This window comes from Coturnix japonica, chromosome 1, assembly GCF_001577835.2.
Source record: "Coturnix japonica isolate 7356 chromosome 1, Coturnix japonica 2.1, whole genome shotgun sequence".
NCBI classification, from domain to species: Eukaryota; Metazoa; Chordata; class Aves; order Galliformes; family Phasianidae; genus Coturnix; species Coturnix japonica.
In genome coordinates, this window is record NC_029516.1 from 57720353 (window position 1) to 57736798 (window position 16446).

Below are 16446 nucleotides of genomic sequence, written 5' to 3' on the forward strand. Positions count from 1 at the left end.
TTACTGAGTAAGTAAACATTTAAGAGTATATATTACCTCCAAGTCACAGAGATGTTAACCAGTGGTGCAACTGCATCGCAGCACTGGAATTAAGACTCAGCTACAACTTAGTGAGAGGAAAGAAAAAAAGAAAAAATATATATATAAAAATACCACTTTGTCAGTTTACTGTTACAGTTGCGGGAACACTGGTTGCTCATTTTAGCACATTTTAGTGGAGGTGCTGTGAGTCAAAATGCTTCAACTATAAACATGCTCCAGGCTTGTATTTAGGCACAGAAGTGCCTCAACAGGTGAAAACGATCTCTGCTCAGGGAGTATATTTAGACATATCAGAGTAGAAGAATAATTAATAAATTAAAACACGATTTTGACTTGTGAGAAGAGCATTGGCAGTGCTGTGCAAGTTGGCCAGGGACTCCTGCTCTTTTGGCTCATGGCCTGTTTAGATGAGAAAAAGCCATCGTGTGCCAGCAGTGCTTGTATATCCTGAGCACTTCAGATCCTTTAAAGATAGATATAGGGAGTGAGGGCCACCATTCTACAAGTCTGTATTTTTAAAAATCACTTTGCATGCCTTCAGTGTGTGCATGGGCTCTCAAAAGTCATTACAGAGGCACAACATTCAGCCAGAGTTTGGCATCTGCCCTCTTAAAGGTCTCATTTCTCAAATCCTCTTCCCCCCCACCAATAATAATAATAATAATAATAATAATAATAATAATAGTAATAATAATAATAATAATAAAATGACTATTTTCAACTGAAGTCTCCTTTTTAGAACAAGACTTAGTGTCTTCCATATTGTAATCTGTAGCTGATGCACTGAATTATTGTATTAAACTCTTACATTCAAATACAGCGTCTTCTTCAACTGGTCAAAATGCCATAACCTTCTTTGAGTGCCCTGCAAGCAAAACACTCAACACATCCCTGAGCTGCAGTGCAGCCTCCACCCCCAATTGTCCAAGCTCTCATATCTACAGTCACCTCTTCCTTTACTCTCGGGAACAAAATCTGAATTTTAATGCTAATGCCTAGAGTTTCCTCTTTGTTAGATGAACCAGCATATCCATCCACAACACTAATAAGTTGAAATGAGTAGTGACAGTTTCCAGTCATGCAGAAGCATAGGCAGACTCAGATGTCATTCTCAAAATGGTGGCTGACTTCTGAGATAGCATCACAGTGCAATCGCCAACAAAGATATCTATTTTTAAATGTCTCATTAAAATCCAGGGCAGACTGAAGTGCCTGAAAGCAATAGGATTAGTAGGGAATAATTTAAAAAAAAATAAATAAATAAAATAAAATAAAATAAAATAAAATAAAATAAAATAAAATAAAATAAAATAAAATAAAATAAAATAAAATAAGGTATATTTCACACATTAGCAAACCCATTAGAATCCCAAAAAAGATAAAGCAGTCTTAGTTTGGAACAAAAGTACTTGCCTTCATGAGGAAAAGCAACTTACTGTTAATTCAAGATAAAAATCATACTACTGGAGGTGAGCCAGTTCATTGTTTTCACAAGACTTAGCGGACTGAACTCAAGATGACAGAGGAATCCCAGGGCTTTGCAGAGGAGGGACAAAAGCCATTAGCTCTAGTTTCCTGAGTGGCAGCACTGATGTTCCCCACTCCACACCTCTGCTTGCCACCACTGTCAACAGTTCAGCTTGTTATCATAGCTGAGGAATTAATGTGCTAGAACAACTATTACATTTTTCACTATTTGGTTGCTAACCATACCCATTTTCACTCAATGCAATACATCTGGATAAAATATATAGAATCAAAATGATATGAAAGCAGAAATATACAGAGGCAAAAGCTATTTCTTCTGCCCCATCCATACACTGGATGTTATGAAAAACACGAAAATGTCCTGCTTTGAATTGTTCCAATTCAACTGTTAGCTTTACAGGGATAAGTCTAGACAGAAAGAACTGAGTGGAAGCATATTCAAGATCTTCTTGATAAGAGATACTGAGGACTCTCCTAACTCTCAACAGTCATATACTCCTTACTCCCCAATCAACAGCTGTAGTTTCTTAATCTTCACATCACTCACCACCTCTAGAACACCTACATATACAGCGCCAATACACAATCGTGACAGCTGATCCTTTGGCCTAGCAAGCAGCTGGAAACTGTGATAGATGGAAATGGAAAAGAGATTACAGTTTGCAAGAAATGGATAGCACAGCACAGCATAGCACAGTACAGCATAGCACGTGGCAGAACTGAATAGTGACACTGAGAATGAAATGCCACACTTCATTAATTAGCTTTTCAGAAATTTGAGGTTGCCAGCCTTACATACAAATGACCTCATTTCTTTTTAATAAAATAAACAGCCCCAAAAGAGAGAAGTTAATCCTCACATTTACTTCATCAGAATACGGGAAGTGAGTGAATATGAAGTGAATATGAGCCAGCAGTGTGCCCAGGTGGCCAAGAAGGCCAATGGCTTGGATCAGGAATGGTGCGGTGAGCAGGACTAGGGAAGAAATCCTGCCCCTGTACTCGGCATTGGTGTGGCCTTACCTCGAGTACTGTGTTCAGTTCTCATGCGCTTACAGCAAGAGCGGTGTTGGTCTCTTCTCACTGGTGACAGGTGACAGGATGAGGGGAAATGGCCTCAAGTTGCACCACAGTAAGTTTAGGTTGGATATCAGGAAAAACTTCTTTACAGAAAGGGTTGTTAAGCACTGGAATAGGCTGCCCAGGGAGGTGGTTGAGGCACCATCCCTGGATGTGCTTAAAAACCATTTGGATGTGGTGCTCAGGTACATGATTTAGCAGAGGGCCGTTAGAGTAGCATGGGTAGGTTGTGGTTAGACTCAATGATCTTTACGGTCTTTTCCAACCTGAGCAATTCTATGATTCTATGAAGTGCCCAAAATTTTTCAATTAACACTCACATCAATCTTTGAATTTCCACCTCTCCACCAAAATCTACAGTTGAACAGAGTAAAACCAGAATCAACCTATGCAAACCTGTGTATTACAGCAATTTCAGACTCTCTTAGCTATACAGTCTAAAGATGGTATGCATTTTGAAACTACTTTAAAGTTTTCACTACAGTGTCACACCAATGAGATAGAATAATACCTGAGGTCTGCAGAAGAACTTTAAAAAATAATCCCTCTTCCCTGCAACTGAGGACCATTACTGAGATTCATCAGGAACCATTTCCAATAGGACTGAAGAACACATTCACACTGGTCAAGATGGGTTTCAGACAATCCTCAGTCAGCTTTGAAACAAGATTTCTGCTTCCCACATCCAACAAACAGGGGGAAGAACACATATTGCTAAGCTGCAAACATTTGAATTCTACTGCAAACCAGGCCCTACAGTTTATCAGATACACAATACATGAACTGTATTATTTTCTGGAAATTATTAACAGCTGAAGGCATATACACATAACCAGATGTTGGTTTTTTTTTCCTAGGAAAGACACTATAGATGAAAAAAATATATATGCATCATTAGTAATACTGGACAGAATCTGGCAAACTGTTTATGCAGAATGTATACACAAATGGTCCTAAAGACATAAATGATAAAAAGCAAGAGAGGGCAAAGGCCCTGCAATATTTTTTTTTGGCCAAAACATTTCTCTAGTGATGTAATGTGTCCAGAGTGAAGAGTGCAATTTAGACCAAGAATGTTAGTCACACATGGTTTATAACCAGTGAGTTCAACACCACCAACTCAATGCCTATGAAAAACCATTTTTGTCCAACAAAATAACCCCAAGTTCCAGATCTGCATCAGTTTAAGGTCTTTTGATTCCTGAAGGCATGTGTCTATCACAGGGGAATATCTGGAAGACTTCCCTATTTCTACAAGTCATCATGGTAACAGCACTGCCTCAGAACATTTCATCATTACTGGCAGGAGAGTCCCATGCTGGGCAGGCAAGAAGTGAGCACATAAAGAGCAAGGTCTAATCTAAAATTCCAATGCACTTTCCTGTGCATCCTAAAGAAGTCATTGCACAAAAAATTTGTGAAGGAGACTTTAAGACCAAGCAGGACTTGCATCAGTTGTGACATTCCAATGTAAGTCATTGTGAATTTAATTTACTAAACTGCCTGAAGTAACAGCTGTGAATCTTGTACAATAGCAGCTATAGAGAACATATGACTATAGAGAAAAAAACATTATTGCTGGCATTATTGGGAGTACTACGGCAGCATGCATCTGGACATCCACGTCACCATACAACAATATCTCCAAAGTTCAGGAGGTAGAAAGGCTCAGACTTGATCAGATCTGCCAAGGTGGAGATAAACAGGAACCCCACCAATACTTCCACAGTATTTCCCACAGGGCAATACAGCCTTTAACTCTTCAAAAATGTTTTCCAACCAAATGTCGTGGTCAGCCACGTGAGCCAAAAATGGTTACGCACAGAAGTTTATATAATGGTTCAGAAAGAGATTCAAGCTTATGCAGTTTATACAGTGAAGCATGAAAAGAATGGACAGGCTCCAGCGTCATCTGCTTTTAGCCTACGAGGTTTTGGGGAAAGGTCTATATGCAGAGGAGTAAACCTGTATTGCGTTTGCCAAGTGCCAAAAATATACATAAATACAAACAACAGTACTAAAGGAGTAGCACTGCGCTCTGGTATTCACACAATTCCAGCACAGAACCACTAGAAATTCACTAACGTACTTAGTGAGAAAAACCAACAAGTACCAGAGGCAACCAGTTTAAATTTATGTGTTTACCCCAGACAAAGAGGAAGGACAAGAAATCTTGGTTTATATTTTCCTACCAGAAAGAGCAGGGCAGAAGATCTCCTCCCTTGTACACTCTGAAGGTCAAACCAAATGAGGAAATGATCTGCCATGGTCTTAAATAGGTCTTATAATCTATAAGACTTAAAAATACATATTATGTTTAAATAATAAAATTCTCTTGAAATTGCTGGTACAATAAGCCTTCATTCACTGGCTAAGATCTGGACAAGCTATCACGATACAAATAGGCAGATACTCTGAAACTGTAATTTCATCCCGCTGACTCCTGCAGCCTGAAATGTAAACAACACATACTATCTCCCACACAGTCTGCATCAGCCAGGAGCAGAATTGCAGGAGGGCATGCAGATGGATGGCATGCATACAGTGCAGACACCATACCAGGTTCAGGCACGAGATACGGTTTAGCTATGGCTGTAAGGATCTCTGTCCTCAGCCACAAGCACAGAGATCACAGTGTCCCACACAACTTAGCCTGTTTCTTCTGCTGGAGGAGCACAATCAAAATCAGCTTGGGCGTATCTCCTCTGTCTTGCCATCCCTGCTGTAGGACCTGCTCAGAGTGACTTCATTCAAAGCCTGTTCCCATGCAGTAAAGGCCGGAGGTCATCATTCTGGTTCAGGATGAATGATCTGAATTCATTAAGTGTACCAAAGTATACACTGTGTTTTTGTGCAATTTCCAAGTGGAAGGCCAAACAAGAAGTACAGGAGAGAGGTGCTGTCATCACCAGCTACATGGTTGCTTAACTGGTCAATGACAAGTACAGTATAAGACAGCGAGGCTCACCAGTTCACTGTAAGTACACTGGAAACCACTTAATTTCATGAGCAAATGCAAGAATCAGATTGCTTTGCTTTTGCATACATTTTGACAATGGTGATTTCATTTCATGTACTAAGATAATTCATTAAGCACCATCAAAAGCAGCACAAAATCTCTCATAATTGCAGTCTAGTAATACAAGATCTTATACTGAAGCACACCATTAATTCCCTGACAGTTAGGGAATGATCCAAACACTTTGTGCAAATGAAGGATTAGCAAGATTTCAACACATACATTTCCTTGCACTCAAATAGTGCAAGGAATGAACCTTATTAAAACAGAATTTCATACTAGACTTTAAAATGATGGCCCCTTAGGCAGGTTTTCTGTACTTCAAAAGACAGCTATTATTCTACTGTATGTTACATTCTAAGATAACAGAAAAAGAAATTCCTATCAAATTGCTGTAGTACTGTATGTGAGGAGGATTAAATAGTTACTCTTTCCTGCAGCCCTCAGAAGAAAACAAAACAAAACAAAACATAATTTTGTTCAAAAGGGAAAATTGCCAGACTCACACAATAAAGAGAAAACAGCTTCTACATAGAAAGACTTTGCAGCTGTAAAGGTTAGTGCCTTCTCTTGCTTTTTAAAGGTGTTCCAGTTGCCTGAAAAAGTATTTACACAGAATCAGAAAAGATGAAATCAGTTCCCTTCTCTGCTTCATTTCTGGTTTAGAAGCTCTTGTAGCGCAGCCACTACAAAATGATGCTGCCCATCATCCAGATTGATATGATCTCTTTAATGTGTTCACTCATTCAGATCTTTATATTTGGAGCTGATACAGAAGCTACTACGAAACATCTCTAGCAATTTAAATAAGCATTGTGTTATATACTATGATACAACTAGTAATCGGTCACTTACTACAGAGATTGACGGCCCTACTAGGTGAAGTAGAACTCATTAAAAGTACCCAAAATATGAAGGAACAATATTAAATTAAGACCTCATAATCAGCAATTAAGAATGCTGAAGGAGCTCACAGAATGTGTTGCATTTTTCCAAACCTTTCCATCTTATCTTAAATGTTTATAGTAAAAAGAACAGAGATATTTTCTTCAAAGCACAACCAATCCTACCAACATTCCAGCAGCACAAGATTCTTCCTATAATGCGACCAAGTAACCCACTCAGATTTTCAGGATATGATAGAAAAATAAATGTTCCCCCTCAGTGTTTTTTTGCTATTATTCTATTTTTTCTTATCCTTATTCCTTCAGGCAGAAGTGACTGGGAGATTTTATCATCAGCTCAGCAAAACAGAACTCCCCTGCATTCGCTTTCTTTCAGATTCAAGCTTTACAATTAAGTTGTGCATTAGAGCAATACCTAATAATTTTCCACCCGGCTAAAACTGACTGGCCCTCTAAAGCTTCAGTTTAATTTTTCCCCTCTCTCATTTTACTAACTAGGAGAAAAATGAATCTACCTTCAAGCCTGTTGGAATCAATCTTCTTTCCCCTTTCTCACAATTTATAAGTCAGAGGCTTAAAAAGTGCTCATATCCTCTTTTTCCAAGCTGGTTATGTGAGATAAGCACAACTACATTAATAAAAATAGCTCAGCATTAAGTCATGGATGTTTTACAAAAGTAAACCTAAAAAAAGCCCTGAAGACTAATTGTGATTTATACCATTTCTCTTCTCCTATACTAATAGATATCAATCACCTATAAAAGATCCCTTCTTTTACATACAAACGTCATGAATGCCACTGCCGCTGGCTCATTTCTAATCAGCTCAGTACGGCAGAGCACAGACCCCCCCCCCCAGTCAGCCCTAGGACTGGCAAACACTGTCACACTGCACAACAGGCATCGATCTTTCTCAGTTACAGATTTGAACTTCTCTTTTTTCAGAGAAGTCCTTTACCAAGATTTCACAGCTGGAAGCCCAGTTTCTCCCATTTCAGCTCTCCTACAATCTGCACCACAGCAGCATCTGCACCATTACTTTTACTCAGTGACCATTATCAGGTTGTTTCCCTGCATGAGGAACATATACAGCATGAAGAGATGTCACAGTATAGGGAAAACTTTTAAGATTTCATGAAAAATATGTTCCGGAATGCAGACTTGATTGAAAAAGGAAATATGTGAAGTGGTGCCCTACACACTAACTTTGGGGTGGGCTACTTTGTCAAGTGTTTTGAATTGCTCATTTCCTGCACACTACAGTGGAAATGGAATAACTCTCAGGATCCCAATGACAGAAAACTACAGCTACAGCACCATTAATACAACCACTAGCACTGACACTTTTATTACTGCAATTACTATGAAGCAGCTGGTGGTAATAATAATAATACTTAGCATTTATATGGTGCTTTACATCTTCAAAGGCTGTATAAACATTTGCTAATTAAGTCTCCCAGAACCCCAGAGAGACAGTTACATTTTCAATTTAATAAGTAAGAAAACTGAGGCAGAGAGACAAAACTAATGTCTCCAACACTGAGAACATGAGATAAATTTTAGGAAGGGGAGTGGGCATTTCTATGGACAAGAAGAACTTTCTGACTTATAAAAGTACTACTTAAAATTCTCAGAGAATGTGATGGGACATAACCCTTCATGTTCAGCACATCCACCTCCTCCAAAAACGTAAGAAGACCCTTTCAAAGGGAAGATCTATTTCACTGCTGCCAGCTGCTCAAAGCTACTTGCCACTGGGGAGCACAAAGCACTGAACTAAACAGGCCAGTAGCACCATCAAATCTACCCAATCCTCAGCCTAGAAGTCAAATTCTCTCAGAATATTCAAATTCTTGATAATCTGCACAGAACTGTAACTTCAGTCAGCATCAAGACTGGTCCCCAAAAGCAACTCACTTCAAAAGCAGCTCCCCAAAAGCAGCTGTATTCTGCACTGCCACAGTTTAAGAAACAGATGAACATACCTTTTTTCTTGCATGTCAACATAATATAAACAGTGAAGTAACTCTACTAAACTCTTAGTAGAAATGAACAAATGTCACTGTGAGGGAAGGCACTTCTAAGAACATCTTTCATTCATATTCAATGAGACACTCACTGAACAGATTTTTGGTGTATGTATTAGACACCTCACTCACACACAGAAAACAAATGCCTACACACTTCAACACTTCCTATTCAGGTCTTGAGCTCCAGAGCAGCTTGAAGTGAACTTAAAATTCCTAGATAAAAAGCAGTAACGTATTAAAGAACACATTACTTTTAAAGCCACATCCTAGAAAGACTTAATTATGCATGTAATTGTGAATATAAACTATCCCACTGAGATCAATGGACCTAAAATGCATTTCAGAAGACACTGGAATAAAAGCTGATGACACAAATACACATGAGGTTTTCCCCTCATGTATGGTTTGTAGGAAAGGAATGGGTCTGTAGTAAGGAGTGGTAGGAAGTGACTGTGTGAAGCTGAACACGACACACGAAGAACAAATGAAAAGTAAAACAAAAAAGGTAGGGACAGCTTATGGAATAAAAAAAGAAGCAAGAAGAAGTAAATTAGATTAAAGTTACAGCAAAGCACAAAAATGAGATAGAGCATGGTGGAAAAACATGGCTTGAGCAACCAGAAAAGAAAGAAAAACATTAAGAGCTAACCCAAAGGCCAGGTTGAGCAGGGGGAAGACCACCGACCAGAGCAGAAGGCAAGGTTCAAGATGCATCACTGTTTTAACACAGGAACAGCAATGGAAGGAAAACAGTAACTACAACAAAGACGCTGTTTGTTTCTCAGCAGGAGTAGGACACACAACACACAGGTGATTTAACCATTGGACACTTAGGTGCAAAGTCCAGATTCCTCACTCTGTCATGCCCGCTGTGAGACAGCAGTTAGCACAGATTTATTAGCTATAAGGAAATTTGCAGCTGAAGTATGAACAGACTGTACTATCCCTACCTCCCAGCCCTCTGCCTTAACCCCTGGACAATTCTTAATGCCTAAATACAGGAAGAGGAAGAATTAAAGGAGATGAAACACTACACTAAGGTTGTGAAAAGATTGTAAAGCATTAAGTAACAATAGACATGGAGAGCAGAATAAGTAATCTCACTACATGAAAAGCAAGCCTGAGACAACTCTGAAATGAAAGTAGAAAAATATGTATTTAAATGCACTGTCTGCCTCCAAACTCTCAGAGAGAAACACGCATATTTACATATCTAACAGCAGGCAACATTATGCACTCACAGGCTTCTCAAAGCATGTTTTTCAAGGCTGTAAATTACCTCAGAAGCCTATCTGAAAGTGGCTGACTTTTCCATTTTTAAAATGGCACAGGAGACCATCAGGCTGTACTTTGATGCAACCTGATTATCACAAACTCCTCACAACATAACTCACTAAACTCATGCTTCCTCACATAGCCCTTGTCATGCGGTTGTACACACTGAGTGACACTTGGCACAAGTCTTGTATTCCAGCCTTATGTGTAACAGACCTGTACATCCACAATGTTTTTGTGATGAACACTGGGATCCTCAAAGGCACTGAACTAGTAGTGAGTGTCTGGATCAACCAGATATCTAACTCCCTCAAACACTGAGGTAAATCGCTTATCAATTAGAAGAAGAATGATTTCTCAAGATCAATCACTTCAAATTATGTTTTACATGAAACAAACCAAAGCATGACACTGGAAGAAGAAAGAATACATCAAAACTATGAGAGGAGTTGTGTATCTTCGCAAGAAATGCACTCAGATGCTAAGTCCCCTCAGCCACCCCAGAACAAAACAAAGTGCTCACAACCCAAGGTTCACATGGAAGACAAAACACTGCAAGCATTCAGTGGAGAAATCAGAATACCTTTGGATTCCACCTGCAGTGAAAATATATTGAGACAATCTTGTATCACACCTTGCATCTACAAGTATTAAAGAACAGACCTATCCAATCTCATGTATTTCTCCTGTTTTTTAGATCAAATTTTAAGCAGCTAATCTGAGAAGTATGTTACGTATTGTTTCCCTTTCCTCATGGCTCTGGACCTATACTAACCAAGAGGGAAAAAGCACTGCTAACATCTGACTTTCAGCTTCTCTTTGCAAGTGAGCCAGTTTCTGGAAGGCAAGGGGGAGGAGAAGGGAGTGCTGATGGGAGAAGCAGCAAGCCTAGAGCCTGCTTTACTACTTGGCAAAATCCTTAAAAATGCTTTTACATGCAGGAGCAGAAATCAAAGTAATACACAAATCCCCATGAGTCATCCCTTTATTTTCCAGGTTAAAAAAATAAATACATTTGTGAGCTACAGACATTAAGGCTCACAGTGATACTCCTTCAGTAAGTGAAGTCTGAAACATTTAGGGGCTCTAGTAAATTCTATCTCCCTGTACAAGAACCAGCTATGGCAGCTTCATCATTAAGCCTGCTGAACATGGCTCCTCTGTGCCCATGGGATGCTTAAAAGAAGTTGTATGCTTCCCTACCTGCTGTGATAACCTACAAAATCTGCACTATCTATAAATAGTTACATTTTGGATTATTGAAAGACAAATCCTCTTACATAAAACCGGTACATTCTGGAAATGAAGAAAAAGAGGACAAATTATGTGTACACAGATTATTCCAAGTTACTGAACACCTGTAACACCTACGCTGAATAGATACCACTCCTAAAAAGTGTTTTCTAAATATTATGCTGAAATACTCAAAGGTTTAACAGCATTCCAGGAAAACAGGCAATTTCCAAGCATGGCTGAAATGCCAACCTGAGTGAGGCTTTAAGAACAAATGCAACCAATGCCTGCTGTCATGCTGCTAGTAATGAAGATGCCCGTTACGCACCAGAGCACTGCACAACTGAAAAGCCCTGCATAAATTAAGGCAAAAATGTACAAATCCCACTTTAAATGCCCATCGTGAACCTTTGAAGTTAGAGACATCTGCTAACTCTGTCCACCCAAAATGCAAAAGATTGCTAGAGTCTATTCAGAAAACGACAGAGGTAATAAATGCAAACAAAGTAATTTGTAATTTGCTATTTCCACATCAGATCTCATTCCCGTGGAGAATCACAGCATGAGTAGCTTTAATTGCATAGATAGCGGCACAAGGAGGGAAGAAAGGACTGTGTTCAACTAGTAGAATGCAAGGCCTTGGGTTGGCTCATATTGAAAAATTTTACTACAAATGACATTAGTGAATAAAATCAAAGGCATATGTCAGTGAGTGTGGGCTCAGCAATGCAGCTCAAAATGAAACCCAGTCCTCAAAAGCTAATACTAATGATGCTTGCATTTTTAACTGACTCATTTTTTATCCTCTCCAAGTCCGCAATGTGCTATTGGAAAAAGACAGAGACACAAAACAGATGCGAATGTTGCTTCTTCCTGCATCCCCACGGTCTTTCCAAGAAACTTCTGAGTAACCTCGCACTGGAACAAGCACAATGATACAGAACCACAAAAGCACTAAACCCTACAACAGACACCTCTTCTTATCTTGCTGCTTGAGTGAATCCAGAGCTCTGCTTTGTAAACACTTGTGCTAAGCCTTTGTCACATGCAGACTGAGCAGACTCATTGAGATGAAACTTGACTGTGTCTGTAAGTTCATATGTATGCAGAATGGTGAGAGATCGAGCAGTCACTCTTTCATGACTGTAGTAACAGCAGAAGTTCCCAGAAAACAAAAAAGTAAAATTCAAACAGCAGCAATCATATAGCTTGACACCCAAGACTGGAAATTGGCATTTCCAGGTATCAGGATTAAATCATTACATGTACAAATCCTGCGTTGGACAAATAAATCAATGGATGAAGCAGAATGTAACTCTGCAGCTGAGATAAAATGGCAACAGTTGTGGACCTCACAACTGGCGGGAACTCTAGTTTCTGCTGATGCAAAGCATTTAATGCTGAAAAAATCTAGAGAACTAGAAGTGAAAACAAAATTAGCCGTTTAATGCTTTTTTGCACCGTGAACATTCCTTATCTATAGCCACACTCTTAGTTCAGTTACTAGGGGTGTTTTTTAGTGATGTTCAGTTTTACTGAATGCTCTGTAAGTGCTGCCTTAGCTCTGGCAAAGGGGCGTTTCAGGCATCAGGCTGCTACCTGAACCACAAAGCAAATACAGAGGCTCCAAACCATCCCAAAGCCATCCAGTTGTGATGTGTTGACAAGTCTCCCTGGGAACCCAGCTCAGGACTAGAATGTTGAAACCCTTGACACTCTACAGACACAGGAAACACAGAACCAGATTCCGTAAATAAATAAATAAACAACAACAAAATAACCTAGAAGAAATCTTGGTATCAAAGGCTGTATGAGAACCAAATCTCTCCATACATGGAAGACACACACACAAGCAAAGAATCTTTCTGATTCTCTTTCAACAGAGGTATCAGGATTGGATTGTGTTCTCTGTACCAACAGCTGCACAGCACTGAGGAATTAAATGCCTTTACTTGCTGGCTACCAGCCACAAAGTCGAGAATTATAGAATCATCACAGAATAGCCCGGGTTGAAAAGAACCACAATGACCATCCAGTTTCAACCCCTCTGCTACGTACAGGGTCACCAACCACCAGACCAGGCTGCCCAGAGCCACATCCAGCCTGGCCCTGAATGCCTCCAGGGATGGGGCATCCACAGCCTCCTTGGGCAACCTGTTCCAGTGCATCACCACCCTCTGAGAGAGAAAGGTTCTGCAGTGCTCCAGTTTGGAGGGGTCACAGGCAAACCAAATGCTCAATTTTTCCATCTGGTGTGGCTGAGTGCTGCTTCTTCAGGGAAACCACTCACCTTTGATCAGTCATTCACTGTCTAGAAGACAAGGCTGACTTGGCAATTATAAACAGAAATGTAGGAGAAGTAAGTGTTAGACACTGAAATCAAAGTTAACAAGCACTTTATTAGTGCAGCTTTCACTGTGCAGTCTTCAGCTACGGTAGTGAGACAACAGAAGACTTGGAGAGCAAAGTTTTTATATATTTGATCTATTTTGACCCTCAGGGCACCAATTATTCAACTTCATGCGTTTAGGTTTTAATAAGTTTTCACCCACAAGGGAAAAAATATATAGCAGTTAATGTGAGTGAATTGCCATTCACAGCTAGAATATGGACAGAAAGAAAATCAATTGTATTTCATGAATTCAGTTGTCACCAAGTGGAAGGTGTTTTTTAAGGTGTGTTTTTCACAATAGAAGTGTCTTTAGAACAATCTTGGGCTCTGTATTATCACTATGAATAGACAGACACCTATTGGGTGTTCTTCCCTGTGGGGCTGCTACCTCCTTCCAATTATACCTAATGGGATGCTCTGAGTGCTTTCAAAATTACACACAATCAAAAACATTTATTGAGAGCTCTAAGAGTGCAAAACTCAATACTTCAACCATTATGAGTATGTGACAGTACAAGCGTTGGCCAAAGCCGGTCGTATATCCACAGCCTCCCCCAGACAAAGCAGCCATGCTCAGCTCCAGCAGACCTTTGAGCACAGTATCTCATTACCTGGAGGTACCCGTATGCTAACAATAACACTGCACTAGGGAGCTGTGAATCGAGCTGAGAAATGCTGCATCTTCTACACCTCCTGGGAACCTCACAAACTCTTTTGCAGCCCTCACCACTCATTGAAAGAAACTAGCAGCCCACGATAGGGATGGTCTAAGAGGCAACCACTTCTTAGAGGGCTCTGTTTGCAGAATTTCCAGTGGTTCTTTGTGGAATAGGGACTGCTCACACAACGCTGATTCAGTATTTCCAGTTGCTAACAACAAAAATGGTCATATGGAGGTTCTTCCATGTAAGCGATTTTTGTAGCTGACATAGCCATTGCAGTCACAAAGGAGAAGAAAGATGGTTAATAGGAAGGGAGGAGAACCCTATTTCTGATGACAAAAGGAAGGAGAGGCTGTGCTAAAACACAGTCAACACTGCCACGAAACCTGAGATCCATCATTTAGTTAATATTTCAGCAGACACAACCTAGCGGAGTAATATTTTTATCTCCAGTACTTCACTTGAAGTAAACAGACTCCACCAAAGGTCACACTGCAGAACGCCTGTACCTCGGAGGGGTACAGGAAGCACGAGTCAATGCAAAGCACGTTTTTAGGGTGTGAGTGTTGGTTCTCAAACAATATCCTTATGAAAAACTTGTTCTGCCCTGCTGCCAGCTGGCTCGAGACAAGGGTTGAGCAGAAGTGAAGGTGTCTTGGTGTTCATGATCATAACCCGGCCCTACAGAGGTGTTACAGGGGGCCAACAGCATCTAAAATCATTCACCAAAATGCCAGAAAACCTGCTTTCCACTGCGTGCCCAGGTCATCCTTGGTGCACAGCGCACAGGAGAGCGAGTCATGGCGGGGAGAGGAGCAGCAGGAGGAAGAATGGCAGGGAAAGTTCGCAGCGAGAGGGAGCGGGGAAGGAAGGCAGCAGGTCAGCGCACCCGGGAAACACGGGCATACGACGGGATTATCGCACCCGCCAGCTGCTCCTCGCCAGCTCCCAGCAACGCTGACTGGGAAGCCAGCTTAAAAGGTGGAAAACAATGATACGAGAGCCGGAGAGACAGCACGGCCACCTGAGAGCAGGTGGGGAGGGAGGTGACGAGCGCCGGGGACACGGGAGCCCCGCACTGGGTTCTCGGGCAAGGTGCGAGGTGCGGCGGCACCTCCGGCGGCACACACGCAGACGGAAGGGCTGCAACCCCAACACCGTCCCCAGCCGCGGAGCCTCGCACACACCGAAGGAGTTTTCCAGCGGCCCCTGCCCGAGCAGCCTCATCCTCCTTCATATGGCTTAACGCCGCGCAGCTCGCCGCGTTACGGAGCCGGGTTGGCTGCCCGGGGGGATTTCAGGACCGCAGCGTGAGAGCGGGGAGCGGAGACCCGAGAGAATCTCTCCCCGGCAGCCCGTTCTTACCTTGCGGGCTTCTCCTCCCTCGCGGAGGGTCGGGGGCGCCGGTGGCCGAGAGCGCGGCGTGGTTCGGTGCGGGGCCGAGCGCGGGGCTCAGCGCTACCAACAAAGTGTCGGAGCGGGCAGCGGGAACAGCCGCGGAGCGGAACGGAGCCGAGCTCCCTCTGCCGGCCCGCCCCGCCCCGAACACAGTCCCTGCCCCAGCCCGCGGCCGGGGCGGGCTCGGCCGTCGGCCAGCAGCGTTCTCCTGTTGCTGCGTGCGAGCCGCCCGCAGGATGCCGAGGTACTGAAAGCAGCCCCCCGGAGCCGGCCTGAGGTAGGCGGCTTGGTTCCAGTCATACTAAGCGTTAGCCAGAATCGCCACAAAGCCACACACAAAACCTACCAAGGCTCCGAAGCAAGGAAATAGGTGTATCTACACCGCCTGTGGGATGAGTCGGCTGCGAGAGCAACACGCTCCCGTCCTCAGTCTCATTTGAGGATGAAATCTCCTGGCTATCGATGCTGTTTCCATTTGGCTACGCGTGCCCCTTGCCCAGACAGCTCACACGTGGAACAACCCCGCACACACGCTCCGTGTAATGCTGCTGTAATGCTGCCTACGCTGGTGGCTTCTGTAAAGAGGCTCTGCCGCTGCTACAGTCAGGCTGCTCACTGAGGATCTCTCTTTTCACTGAGTTCCCAAAATTTCTGTCCTCCCTTCCGAGGACAGGCTGAAGGAGCTGGGGCTGTTCAGCAGGAGAAAGGAAGGCTCCAGGGAGACCTGAGTGCAGCCTTCCAGTATCTAAAGGAAAGCAATAGGAAAGAAGAGGACAGACACTTAAGCAGGGTCTGTTGTGATAGGACAAGGTTTGAGTGGTTCCAAGCTAAAGGAGGGGAGATTTAAATTGGATATGAGTTAGAAGTATTTCACACTAAGGGTGGTGAGGTACTGGAGCAGGTTGCCCAGAGAGGTGGTGGAT

At 42.1% G+C, this 16446-nt stretch overlaps 1 protein-coding gene across 7 annotated transcripts in view; it reads right to left on the reverse strand.

The window, feature by feature from the left end:
- Positions 1-16165, reverse strand: part of EPS8 (epidermal growth factor receptor pathway substrate 8) — a 129517-nt gene extending 113352 nt beyond the window's left edge. For 4 of the 7 annotated variants that reach the window (XM_015867744.2, XM_015867712.2, XM_015867733.2 and 1 more), the window contains exon 1: positions 15491-15597. The gene's annotated coding sequence lies outside the window, so the exon portion shown is untranslated. Of the gene's footprint in view, positions 1-15490; positions 15598-15869 lie in introns of those variants that run through there. The other 3 variants (XM_015867688.2, XM_015867723.2, XM_015867683.2) reach the window with 3 other exon arrangements.
- Between the last annotated feature and the right edge of the window lie 281 nt (positions 16166-16446).